At 40.3% G+C, this 13,558-nt stretch overlaps 1 protein-coding gene across 1 annotated transcript in view; it reads right to left on the bottom strand.

The window, feature by feature from the left end:
* The window catches only part of FBXO36 (F-box protein 36), a 74,816-nt gene that overhangs the window by 60,371 nt on the left and 887 nt on the right, over window positions 1-13,558 (bottom strand). The window lies entirely within an intron of this gene.

Genomic DNA, 13,558 nt, shown 5'->3' with positions numbered 1-13,558 from the left:
TGTACTAGAACTGGTTTAAGAGTGAACAAAATCACCTCAGATAAAAGAAGGACCCTGTCCCTTGATAGGTCTTAATGAAAACTGAAAAATAAAACAGTATTTTATTTACAAGTAACTGTGATATCGTCTCATGATTAATTTTAATCTATTTTTTTGTAGAAATATAGTACATAGTAGGACTGGTCTGAAAACTTCTGTCAAATGTATTTCAATTGAAAACTGGATTTTTGACTGAACAAAATTGTTGTGAAGTGTCTGCTTTCTGCAAAAAAAATTGTTTTTAGATTAAAAATCAATGTCCAAAACCGAAAATATTTTGATTTGGATATGCTGCCGCAGTATCTTATGGGAATTTCAGTTCTGTTGCCTCATGTTTCCATTCTCCTTTATGGGTTGGCTCATCTCCAATGACACATTATGACCAGAGACTCCCATGACGTACTGCGTGTTATCCAAGAGGAAAGACCATGGGCAATCATGGGAGATATAGTCCAACCAGGGAACCCAATCTATAGAGGAGAATGGGAGTATAGGCCCCAAACTACAATTCCCATGAGGCACCACAGCAGCATTTCTGAACCAAAATATTTTGGTTTTCAGAGAAAATTTTTCAGTATTTTAATTTTTTAATATTTGAAGTGTTCCACACAAAATACTCCCATTTTCTGAACAACTCTAGTGCTTACTCACATTTCTAAACTAAAAACACTGTCAAAGAAATAAGATTTCTTTATATGACCTTGAACTTGGCAAATAGTAACAAATGTCACCTTGGTAATTAATGGATTTATATAGTAAAAAAACAAAATTTTTGAAAACTTCAATAATTTTACAAAGTCTCTCTCTTTTACAATAGTGGTCCAATTCCACAGCTGTGTAAATCAGTGTACCCAGACTGCAATCAATGGAACTATGCTGATTTACATCATCTGAGTATCTGTCCCAGATTGGTGCAAGACGAAATTGCAGAAACATCAGTTTCTGCCATTATTACCAATCTAATCTCTAATCATATCTAATGTCCATCCCTACAAAGTCTCCACCCCAATCACTGCCTTTTTCTGATTAATTTCCGGTCTGCTATAGTAACTCGCCCTGCTGCCTCTCCCACACACTTACAAATTATCTGCTCTCCTCTTGGCCTTCATCACATCTTCATAATAATTTTATCTTTTTCAAAGCTATTTTTCAGTTAGGGGCATTTGAAATCCGAACGAAATTTTGCCATAATCCAAAGAATTATCATCCTTGCCTGGCAAATTCTGCAGAAATTCAAAGAATTATCATCCTTGCCTGGCAAATTCTGCAGAAATTTTGGGTTAAATCTGAGAGCTTTGTAAAGCAAACTCATCCAAAAAAATAATTAGTTAAGTAAATTATTTGTACAATTAATAAGTAGTTTTAAATAAAATTGATCTTTTTATTTAACCTAGTTTTTAGAAGGTTTTTAAGTAAATGATCCTCAATCTCACTCATTTTCTACTTGAGATCTTCCCTCATACAGTAAATAGTCTGCCCTCTCCAAATCTTCCCTCTGGTTCCCTCCCCAGACATCTTCCAGACCGCCTTAGGTCCTCCATCTTCCTTTCCTGTCCACAATCAGGTGCTGAGAATCTCTCAACATCAAATATTTGATATTCTATTATTTGCAGTTTGATTCCTACAGAAGATCTTTTCAAATGATTCCAGCTACTCTGTATGTCAATGTAGATGAATGGCTGCCACACAGCACCCCAAGAGATGCAAGGCAGCCCTGCATGCAGCCTCTCACCTCAGTTTCCCTTCTAAAATCCCCAAATAAACTCCACACAGGGTTTTTGCAGTCCAATCACAACCACGCTCCTTAGCATCTAATTTATTAACTTAAAGTTCAAAATTAAACACAAAAGTCTTCCCTCCAGTCCAGCTTTCAGTTGGGTACAGCCCAAACTCCCCTAGTCAGATCAGAGTCCTTCCTGCCTTAACAGGCTACTCCCAGCCCTTCCTACTTAGAGCAATTCAGCTGATCTCAGAGTCTTCCAGGCAGAAGCCTCTCTCACTCTCTGCAGTTTCTCTACAGCCTCCTGAACTTCCCCTTTACTAGATCCACCTTCTGCTCTTTACAGGAAATTGCCTGACTTGCTTGGCCCCAGATTCTCCAGTCCAAGGGCAAGCCACTGTGTTAGAGTCAAAATTATTAACTAATTAGTTGCTGGTTAGCAGAAACATCCATCTAACATGCTTGATTTAAAGTGGCATCATTAGATTTTAAGAACTAACACTTCTAAGAGCCTCGAGAAATGAAGAGGACATTCAGCTATTGTTTAAGTCTGCTGATTGAGATTTTCAGAAATGCTGAGCAACTTTCACTGATTTTTTCCCTACTTTTGAAGAACAGGTAGGGGGAGGCATAGGTCAGTGGTTTGAGCATTGGCCTGCTAAATCCAGGGTTGTGAGTTCAATCCTTGAGGGGGCCATTTAGGGATCTGGGGCAAAAATCTGTCAGGGACAGTACTTGGTCCTGATGTGAAAGCAGGGGACTGGACTTGATGACCTTTCAAGCTCCTTTCCAGTTCTATGAGATAGGATAGGTGTATAACTGACTCACAACAGGTTACCGGTGATGCCTACTCTTGTGGTTTTATCACAAGTCAAGCTTTCCTCACCAACTATGAGGAGCAGAAAATTACTTTTTTATAAAATGAAAACTGAAATTCTCATGTAATCACATGACTACAAGAGCTGGCATTTAAAAAAAACCCACACCAAATATTGCAAGACTTGCAATAAAATTACAAAAGTTAACAACACTGCACTCAGAATTTATTGCAAGATTGGGCCTAATTTAAAACACAAGAAATTGGTAACAAACAATAGAAGGGAAGGAGGAAGGAGAACAGCAACAGCAATAAGAGCACTTGGTTACACACACTAGCTATTTGTCCAACTTGACAGTTCTGAATCTGTTTATTTGTTTAAAAAAATCTGGGCATTGATCTCCTACTGCACATGTAGATGTGCAGGTATGTCTTTGCTAGCATGCAGTTATACAGGGAAATTGTATGGGAATATTTGGTAAAACATAAAAGTTGTTCCATAAGTACTATATATTACTTTTATGGCTAAGTGGTTAAACATTTTACCAACATGAAGCAATCCCATGACTAGTCAAACATTTGCTAATGTTGTGGGTGACAGGTGTATTATTAATTACATGTTGAGTAGATCATTCTCTGGTTACATTCCTAGTGTTACCATCCTCATTTTCTAGTCATCAGGCGATTCCCTAAGGGACTTAAGCACCAGACTACTGTTCGTCCTTGCTCTGTGTCTCACCACACTATCCCTACCATCTGGAATAAGCACCCAGAACCTTTTCAAATCCTACTTTTTCTTCATAGCCTATTATCCCCAATACAACAATCAAATTTTATTCCTGGAACTTCTAAGTCTTCCTATTTCCAATTATGTTCCTTTAATGTGACTATTATATACTTTGCTGCCACCCGCCATACCAACAGATGTTAACTCTATCACAGTTTGTAATCAATGCTAGACAAATCACTAACCAGAAGTTTGATCCTACTTACCAACAGAATATGCAAGAATTGCAGAACATGCAAAGTGTGGGGTGCGTGGGAGGGAAAGCGTGAATCAATCCCCCATTTCAGAGAACAGTTTTGAGGGTAAAACTAAGAGAGACAAAAGATATGCCCTTGTCTACACTAGGGAATTTTACTAAAAATTTCCAACCCATGCTACCATCAGTTCCAGAAGAAGTCCTAGCGTAGACAAGGCTTCTTTGGCCAGATCTGATTTTTACCACTATGTTATTTAAACCTGGCTCTTAGAGGCAAATAATCCTGCCCCTTCCTCCATAACAATGCAAAGCAGTCTTAAGAATGGCCACACTGGGTCAGACCAGTGGTCCATCTAGCCCAGTATCCTGTCTTCTGACAGTGGCTGGTGCCAGATGCTTCAGCGGGAATGTACAGAACAGGGCAATTATCAAGTGATCCAGCTCGTCGTCCACTCCCAGATTTTGGCAGTGAGAGGTTTAGGGACACCCAGAGCATGGGTTTGCGTCCCTGACTATCTTGGCTAATAGCCATTGATGAACCTATTAGCCATGAATTTATGTAATTCTTTTTTGAATCCAGTTATACTTTTGACTTTCACAACAACCCCAGGCAATGAGATTGATTGTGCATTGTTTGAAGTACTTCCTTATGATTGTTTTAAACCTGCTGCCTATTCATTTCATTGGGTGACCCCTGGTTCTTGTGTTATATAAAGGGGTAAATAACACTTCTTTATTCACTTTCTCTACACTATTCATGATTTTATAGACATAGATCAGATCCCCCCCTTAGTCATCTCTTTTCTAAGCTGAACAGTCCCAGTCTTTTTAATCGCTACTTATATGGAAGCTGTTCCGTATCCCTAATCATTTTTGTTGCCCTTCTCGGTACCATTTCCAAATCTAATGTATCTTTTTTTGAGATGGGGTGACCAGAATTGCATGCAGTATTAAAGGTGTGGTTGTACCATGGATTTATATAGTGGCATTCTGATATTTACAGTCTTATTATTTATCCTTTTTCTAATGGTTCCTAACATTCTATTAGCTTTTTTGACTGCCACTGCACATTAAGTGGATGTTTTCAAAGAACAATCCTTGATGACTTCAAGATCTTTCTTGAGTGGTAACAGCTAATTTAGACCCCATAATTGTGTATGTACAGTTGGGATTATGTTTTCCAGTGTGCCTTACTTCGTACTTATTAACACTGAATTTCATCTGCCCAGTGACCCATTTTTGTGAGATCCCTTTGTAACTCATTGCAGTCTGCTTTGGCCTTAACTATCTTGATTAATTTTGTATCATCTGCAAACTTTGCCACCTCACCTTTTTTCCAGATCATTTCTGAATATGTTGAACAGCACTGGTCCCAGTACAGATCCTTGGACCCCGCTATTTACTTCTCTCCATTGTGAAAACTGATCATCTATTCCTACCCTTTGATTCCTGTCTTTTAACCAGTTACTGACCCATGAGAGGACCTTTCCACTGACCCATGAGAGGACCTTTCCTCTTATCATGACTCCTTATTTTGCTTAGGAGCCTTTGGCGTCAGACCTTGTCAAAGGCTTTCTGAAAATTCATGTACACTATATCCACTGGATCAGCCTTGTTCATATGCTGTTGACACTCTCAAAGAATTCTAACAGATTGTTGAGGTACTATTTCCCTTTACAAAAGCCATGTTAACTCTTCCTCAATATAGCGTGTTCCTCTATGTGTCTGATATTTCTGTTCTTCACTATAGTTTCAGCTACGGCTGTCAAGTGATAAAAAAAATTAATCGTGATTAATCATGCGATTAATTGCGCTGCTAAACAATAATAGAATACCATTTATTAAAATTTGTGGATGTTTTCTACATTTTCAAATATTGATTTCAATTACAACACAGAATACAAAGTGTACAGTGCTCACCTAATATTTATTTTTATTACAAATATTTGAACTGTAAAAAACAAAAGAAATAATATTTTTCAGTTCACCTAATACAAGTACTGTAGTGCAATCTCTTTATCATGAAAGTTGAACTTACAAATGTAGAATTATGTACAAAAAAACCTGCATTCAAAAACAAAACAATATAAAACTTGAGCGCCTACAAGTCCACTCATTCCTACTTTAGCCCATCACTCAGACAAACAAGTTTGGTTACAATTTGCAGGAGATAATGCTGCCCGCATCTCATTTACAATGTCACCTGAAAGTGAGAACAGGCATTCTCATGGCGCTGTTGTAGATGGCGTTGCAAGATATTTACGTGCCAGATGCACTAAAGATTCATATGTCCCTTCATGCTTCAACCACAATTCCAGAAGACATGCATCCATGCTGATGACGGGTTCTGCTCGATAATGATCCAAAGCACAGCGGACCAATGCATGTTCATTTTCATTATCTGAGTCAGATGGCACCAGCAGAAGGTTGATTTTCTTTTTGGGTGGTTGGATTCTGTAGTTTCTGCATCTGAGTGTTGCTCTTTTAAGACTTCTGAAAGCATGCTCCTTACCTCAATCCTCTCAGATTTTGGAAGGCACTTCAGATTCTTAAACCTTGGATTGAGTGCTGTAGCTATTTTTAGACATCTTACATTGGTACCTTCTTTGCGTTTTGTCAAATCTACTGTGAAAGTGTTCTTTAAATGAACATGTGCTGGGTCATCATCCAAGACTGTTATAACATGAAATATATGGCTGAATGTGAACAGGAGACATACAATTCTCCCTGAAGGAGTTGAGTCACAAATTTATTTAACGCATTATTTTTTTAACAAGCATCATCAGCATGGAAGTATGTCCTCTGGAATGTTGGCCGAAGCATGAAGGGGCATACGAATGTTTAGCATATCTGGCGCGTAAATACCTTGCAATGCCGGCTACAAAAGTGCCATGCGGACGCCTGTTCTCACTTTCAGGTGACATTGTAAATAAGAAGGAGGCAGCAGTATCTCCTGTAAATGTAAACAAACTTGTTTGTCTTAGTGATTGGCTGAACAAGAAGTAGGACTGAGTGGACTTGTAGGCTCTAAAGTTTTACATTGTTTTGTTTTTGAGTGCAGTTATGTAACAAAAAAAAATCTACATTTGTAAGTTACACTTTCATGATAAAGAGATTGCACTACAGTACTTGTATGAGGTGAACTGAAAAATACTATTTCTTTTGTTTATCATTTTTACAGTGCAATATTTGTAATAAAAATAATAATATAAAGTGAGCACTGTACACTTTGTATTTTGTGTTGTAATAGAAATCAATATATTTGAAAATGTAGAAAAACATCCAAAAATATTTAATCAATTTCAATTGGTATTCTATTGTTTAAACAGTGCGATTAATTGTGATTAATTTTTTTATCGCGATTAATATTTTTGAGTTAATCGCATGAGTTAACTTTGATTAATCGACAGCCCTAGTTTCAACCAATTTGCCTGGTACTGAAGTTAGGTTTACAAGCCTGTAATTGCCAGGATTGCCTCTGGAGCCTTTTTAAAAAATTGGCATTGCATTAGGTACTCTCCAGTCATCTGGTGTGGGGCATGGATCAGCGTTCATGTTGCACTCCCTGTCAATATCTAGCCCAAGCCAGGGAAGCTAATGATTGAACCAGCAGACCAAATTCAGTGAAAAATCCTGGTCACATGCCACCTGAGGCACATTGCACATATGCTAAGAAGTCTTCTGGTACAGAGGCTAAGTTAAGTGATAGGTTATGTACCACATTTAGCAATTCTACTATTTCACATTTGAGTTCCTTCAAAACTCTGGGGTGAATGCCATCTAGTCCTGGTGATTTATTACTGTTTAATTTATCAGTTTGTTCCAAAACCTCCTCTATTGACACCTCACTCTGGGACAGTTCCTCTGATTTGTTACCTAAAAAGAAAGGCTCAGGTGTGGGACTCTCCCTCACATCCTCTGCAGTGAAGATCGATGCAAAGAGTTTATTTAGCTTTTCCACAACAACCATGTCTTCTTTGAGTGCTTCTTTACCACCCTGATAAATCACCCTGGCCCCACTGATTGTTTGGCAGGCTGCCTGCATCTGTGTACTTAAATTTTTTTTTTGCAACATTTTTCTTAGTTTTTGTGTCTTTTGCTAGTTTATCTTCAAATTCTTTTTTGGCCTGCCAAATTATACTTTTACATGTGACTTGCCAGAGTTTATGCACCTTTCTATTTTCCTCAGTGAGATTTGATTCCCAATTTTTAAAAGATGTCTTTTTCCCCTCTAACCACCTCTTTTACTCTCTTGTTTAGCCATGGTGGCACTTTTTGGTCCTCTTATGTTTGTTTTTGTTTTTTTTTTAAATTTGGGGGGGTATACATTTACTTTGAGCCTTTATTATGGTGTTTTAAAATAGTTTCCATGCAGCCTGCAGGCATTTCATTCTTGTGACTGTTGCTTTTAATTTCCCTTTAACTAGTGTCCTCATTTTTTGTGTAGTCCCCCCTTCTGAAGTTAAATGCTACTGTGCTGGACTTCTTTAGTATTTTCTCCCCTGCAAGTATGTTAAATTAAATTACATTATCATCACAATTACCAAGCAGTTCAACTGTATTCACCTCTGGGACCAGAGCCTATGCTCCACTTAGGGCAAAATCAAGAATTGTCTCTCCCCTTGTAGGTTCCAGGATTAGCTACTCCAAGAAGCAGTCATTAATTTTGTCTAGAAACTTGCCTGGTCTACACTTACCCCCCAATTCGAACTAAGGTACGCAACTTCAGCTACGTGAATAACGTAGCTGAAGTCGACATACCTTAGTTCGAACTTACCGCGGTTCAGACGCGGTCCACACGCGGCAGGCAGGCTCCCCCGTCGACTCCGCGGTACTCCTCTCGTTGAGCTGGAGTACCGCAGTCGACGGCGAGCACTTCCTGGTTCGATTTATCGCGTCCAGACCAGACGCGATAAATCGAACCCGGAACTTCGATTGCCAGCCGTCGAACTACCGCGGTAGTGTAGACCTGGCCTTTATCTCTGCATCCTGTCCTGAGGTGATATGTACCCAGTCAGTATGGGGATAGTTGGAACCCTCCATTATTACTGAGTTTTCTATTTTTATAGCCTCTCTAGTCTCCCTGAGCATTTCACAATCTCCATCACGGTCAGGTACTCAGTATATTCCTACTTCTATACTTTTATTAGTCAGGCATGCAATTTCTATCCATAGAGATTTTATGGTACAGTTTGAGTCATTTAAGATTTTTACTATATTTGGCTCTATGCTTTTCACATATAGTGCACATATAGTGCCACTCCTCCCTCCTACCCCCACCAGCACAACCTATTCTGTCACTCTTATCTATTTTGTACCCTGGTATTACTGTGTCCCATTGATTTATCATTGTTCCACCAAGTTTCTGTGGGTATGTCTACACTACGAAATTAGGTTGATTTTATAGAAGTCGATTTTTATACAGTCGATTGCGTATGTCCACACTAAGCGCATTAAGTCGGCGGAGTGCATCCTCACTACCATGGCTAGCATCGACATAGGGAGCGGTGCACTGTGGGTAGCTATCCCACAGTTCCCGCCGTCTCCGCCGCCCATTGGAATTCTGGGTTAAGCTCCCAATGCCTGATGGGGCTAAAACATTGTCGCAGGTGGTTTTGGGTATATGTTGTCAGTCGCCCCTCCCTCCGTGAAAGCAACGGCAGACAATCATTTCACGCCAGATACCAGGGCATTAGAAGAGCACAGCAAGGCCTGCTGCGCATCAGAGAGGCTTTGAAAACCAGTTTCATGACTGGCCAGGCTTTGGTGTGACAGTTGTGTGTGTTTCTCCTTGATACAAACCCGCCCCCTTTGTTGATTTTAATTCCCTGTAAGCCAACCACCCTCCCCCCTTCGAAATAAAATAACTATTGTTTTGAAACAATGCATTCTTTCTTTATTAATTAAAAAAAAGAGAGATAACGGATAAGGTAGCCTGGGTGTGTGGGGGAGAAGGAAAGGACAAGGCCACATTGCTTATTGTAGCCACACTAAAAATCAAACTGTTTGAATGACAGCCTTCTGTTGCTTGGGCCATCCTCTGCAGTGGAGTGGCTGGGTGCCCGGAGCCCCCTCCCCAGCATTCTTGGGAGTCTGGGTGAGGAGGCTATGGAACATGAGGAGGAGGGTAGGCGGTTATACAGTGGATGCAGCGGGGGTCTGTGCTCTTGTTGGCTTTCCTGCAGTTCCAACAGACACTTCATCATGTCCATTTGCTCCCCCATTAGCCTCAGCATAGCATCCTGCCTCTGCTCTTCGCGCTCACTTAATTCTTTCCTGGCCTCTGCCACTGAATGCCTCCATGTATTAAGCTGTTCCCTATCAGTGCAGGAGGACTGCATGAGCTTGGAAAACAAAAAACAAGTGCGTTTTTTTCGCCTTCTAATCTGCGACAACCTCAGGGACGGAGATGATGGGGGAACGTAGAAACATTCTATTCTCTACGATTCTGGGGGGACTGCATGGTCACCTGTGCTGCTGAGTTCGCCGCGCTGACCAAACAGGAAATGAAATTCAAAAGTTCCCGGGGCTTTTCCTGCGTACCTGGCTAGTGCATCGGAGTTCAAAGTGCTGTCCAGAGCGGTCACAATGGAGCACTCTGGGATAGCTCCCGGAGGCCAATACTGTCGATTTGCATCCGCACTACCCCAAATTCGACCCAGCAAAGTCGATTTTAGCGCTACTCCCCTTGCCGGGGAGGAGTACAAAAGTCGATTTTAAGAGCCCTTTAGGTCGATGGAACGGGGTTGGTTGGGTGGACGCATTCATTTTTAAATTGACCTAACGCTACTAAATTCGACCCCCGTAGTGTAGACCAGATCTGTGATGCCTATTATATCAATATTGTCATAAGAACATAAGAATGGCCCTACTGGGTCAGACCAAAGGTCCATCTAGCCTGGTATCCTGTATTCCGACAGTGGCCAGTGCCAGGTGCCCCAGAGGCAATGAACAGAACAGGTAATCATCAAATGATCCATCCCCTGTCGCTCATTCCCAGCTTCTGGCAAACAGAGGCTAGGGACACCATTCCTGCCCATCCTGGCTAATAGCCATTGATGGACCTATCCTCCATGAATTTATCTAGTTCTTTTTTGAACCCTGTTATGGTCTTGGCCTTCACAACATCCTCTGGCAAGGAGTTCCACAGGTTCACTGTGCGTTGTGTGAAGAAATACTTCCTTTTATTTGTTTTAAACCTGATGCCTATTAATTTCATTTGGTGACCCCTAGTTCTTGTGTTATGAGAAGTAGTAAATAGCATTTCCTTATCTACTTTCTCTACACCAGTCATGATTTGATAGACCTCAATCATATCTCCCCTTAGCCATCTCTTTTCAAAGCCGAAAAGCCCCAGTCGTATTAATCTCTCCTCATATGGAAGCCGTTCCATACCCTAATAATTTTTGTTGCCCTTTTCTGAACCTTTTCCAATTCCAATGTCTTTTTTGAGATGGGGTGACCACATCTGCACACAGTATTCAAGATGTGGGTGTACCATGGATTTATATAGAGGCAACATGATATTTTCTGTGCTGTTATCTATCCCTTTCTTAATTATTCCCAGCATTCTGTTCGCTTTTTTGACTGCTGCTGCACATTGAGTAAATGTTTTCAAAGAACTATCCACAATGACTCCAAGATCTCTTTCTTGAGTGGTAACAGCTAATTTAGATCCCATCATTTTATATGTATAGTTGGGATTATGCTTTCCAATGTGCATTACTTTGCATTTATCAACATTGAATTTCATCTGCCATTTTGTTGCCCAGTCACCCAGTTTTAAGAAATCCTTTCGTAGCTCTTCGCAGTCTGCCTGGGTCTTAACTATCTTTAGTAATTGTGTATCATCTGCACATTTTGCCACCTCACTGTTTACCCCTTTTTCCAGATCATTTATGAATATGTTGAATAGGACTGGTCCCAGAACAGACCCCTGGAGGACACCACTATTTACTTCTCTCCATTCTGAGAACTGACCATTTATACCAAACCTTTGTTTCCTATCTTTTAACCAGTTACCAATCCATGAGAGCACCTTTCCTCTTATCCCGTGGCAGCTTACTTTGCATAAGAGCCTTTGGTGAGGGACCTTGTCAAAGGCTTTCTGAAAATCTAAGTACACTATATCCACTGGATCCCCATGGTCCACATGTTGTTGATCCCCTCAAAGAATTCTAGTAGATTGGTGAGGCATGATTTCCCTTTACTAAAACCATGTTGGGTTTGGGTTAAACCTCACTGAAACTGCTGGATATTAATAGCTGCCCTTCATTTGGGGAAAAATGTAAAGAACAATTGAGCTACTTTATAGTATAGATGGATGAAACAATAGGGGCCTTTGTCCAGAACAAAGCCACATCCAAGGCTGGAGTAGGTTTTAGCCATGTGGCAGGAGGTCCCTCTGTGATCTTGGGGGCAGGGTTTGATTGGACTCGAGTGATGTGTGTTACAGGGAAGCAGTGATAAACACCACAGAAACAGACACAGAAAAGAAGACAGCAGAACAAGGAGTTGGAGCATGGCCCTGAGAAAAAGCCGAGAGAGAGCGCCTTTTGTGCTAAGCGCTGGCTAGAAAGGGTCTTGGAATTGTGAGCAAAGTAACTGTGTCTTGCTGTTTAATTCCTGCTGTGTATAGAGAAACAGGAATTTGTACATTTCTTGTAAATAAACAGATTACATCAAAGAAATACCTGACTCCATCATCAACTGAAACAACTCTCAGGGGGGCCAAATATTGCCAAAGTGCTCAGGGGGCAACAATATATATTTTTTCAAAAATGGCAGAATGTAATGAACATTTTTTAAAAATCACCTTAGTCAGACACCCAATGTTGAAATTTCAGCCTCAAAACAGAATTTTTCAGAAAGCTATCAAGTCCAAAAGGAAGTTGTAACGGAAAATCTTGAAATTTAAACTATTTTTGTTGCTACTGTTGACTGGTATACTTTCATATTCGTTGAAAAAAACAAACCAACAATTATCTATAGTGCCACTTTTAGAAGGAAACTAATAGCTTTGAAGAGATCAAAAGAAAAACCATGTGGGACATAAAGATCAAAGCTTAGAATTGTATTCATTTTGGAGTTATAGATTCAATTTTGGTTTGTTTATTTTACAGGCCTGCCAACTCTTAGCTAATTGGAGGGAAGACATCTTTGTCATTTTGGATTAGTTTTAATGACATGTAAAAAGTATCTCCTTCTTGTGACAAAGAATTTGGCTATGTGTTTGTGACGAACTGGGACTGTTCTTACTGGAGTCTGGGAAGCTGGCTGGGGAGGTGGCTGGGAGGCAGGGAGGGCTCTGACCTCCGGAGGGGGGCTGGGGTGCCCGAGGACCCCAAGATGGACCTAACTGAGGGGTATCCTGTTGTCTGTGCCTGCAAGACCTGTCTTGGATTGTATTCCCGTCATCTAAATAAACCTTCTGCTTTACTGGCTGGCTGAGAGTCATGGTGAATCGCAGGACGCCGGGGGTGCAGGGCCCTGAGTCCCCCCATACTCCGTGACAGTGTTTCAATGAGACCATTAAAATCTCATTTAGTATATTATTTCTGAAGTCTCACAACATTAAAACTCATATACACAGCTTGAGACAGAGTTCAGTATTCATATCTTGCACCTGCTCTCTCCATGCAATACCTTCACTTTCAAGATCAATCCCAGTCAAATTTAGGGTAAACATGAAACAAAACTGAAGTAAATCTTTAAAGAAGTGGAAATTAATCCCATCATTTGTGGGGGAGACTCTCTTATTGGAGATTAATTTTAAAGCAGTTTTAAGGCATCAGTTTTACTCTTGTGATAAAGGATTTTGTAGTATGTTTCAATAAGACACTTAAAATCTCACTCAGGACTATTTTGAACACTCTTTCTGGACCACCCTTGGACATTACCAGAGAAACAAGATTCTAACTAACCTGCCAAAGAAGTGTCTTGACATGTATTATCCGTAAGATTATGAAAATGTATTGGATTCCTGTCCCAAAACAGGCA

This window comes from Terrapene carolina, unplaced genomic scaffold (genome assembly GCF_002925995.2).
Source record: "Terrapene carolina triunguis isolate 2854851 unplaced genomic scaffold, T_m_triunguis-2.0 Scaffold88, whole genome shotgun sequence".
Taxonomy (NCBI): domain Eukaryota; kingdom Metazoa; phylum Chordata; order Testudines; family Emydidae; genus Terrapene; species Terrapene triunguis.
Note: the sequence above shows the minus strand (reverse complement) of the source record. Positions and strands in the feature narration are given on the sequence as shown.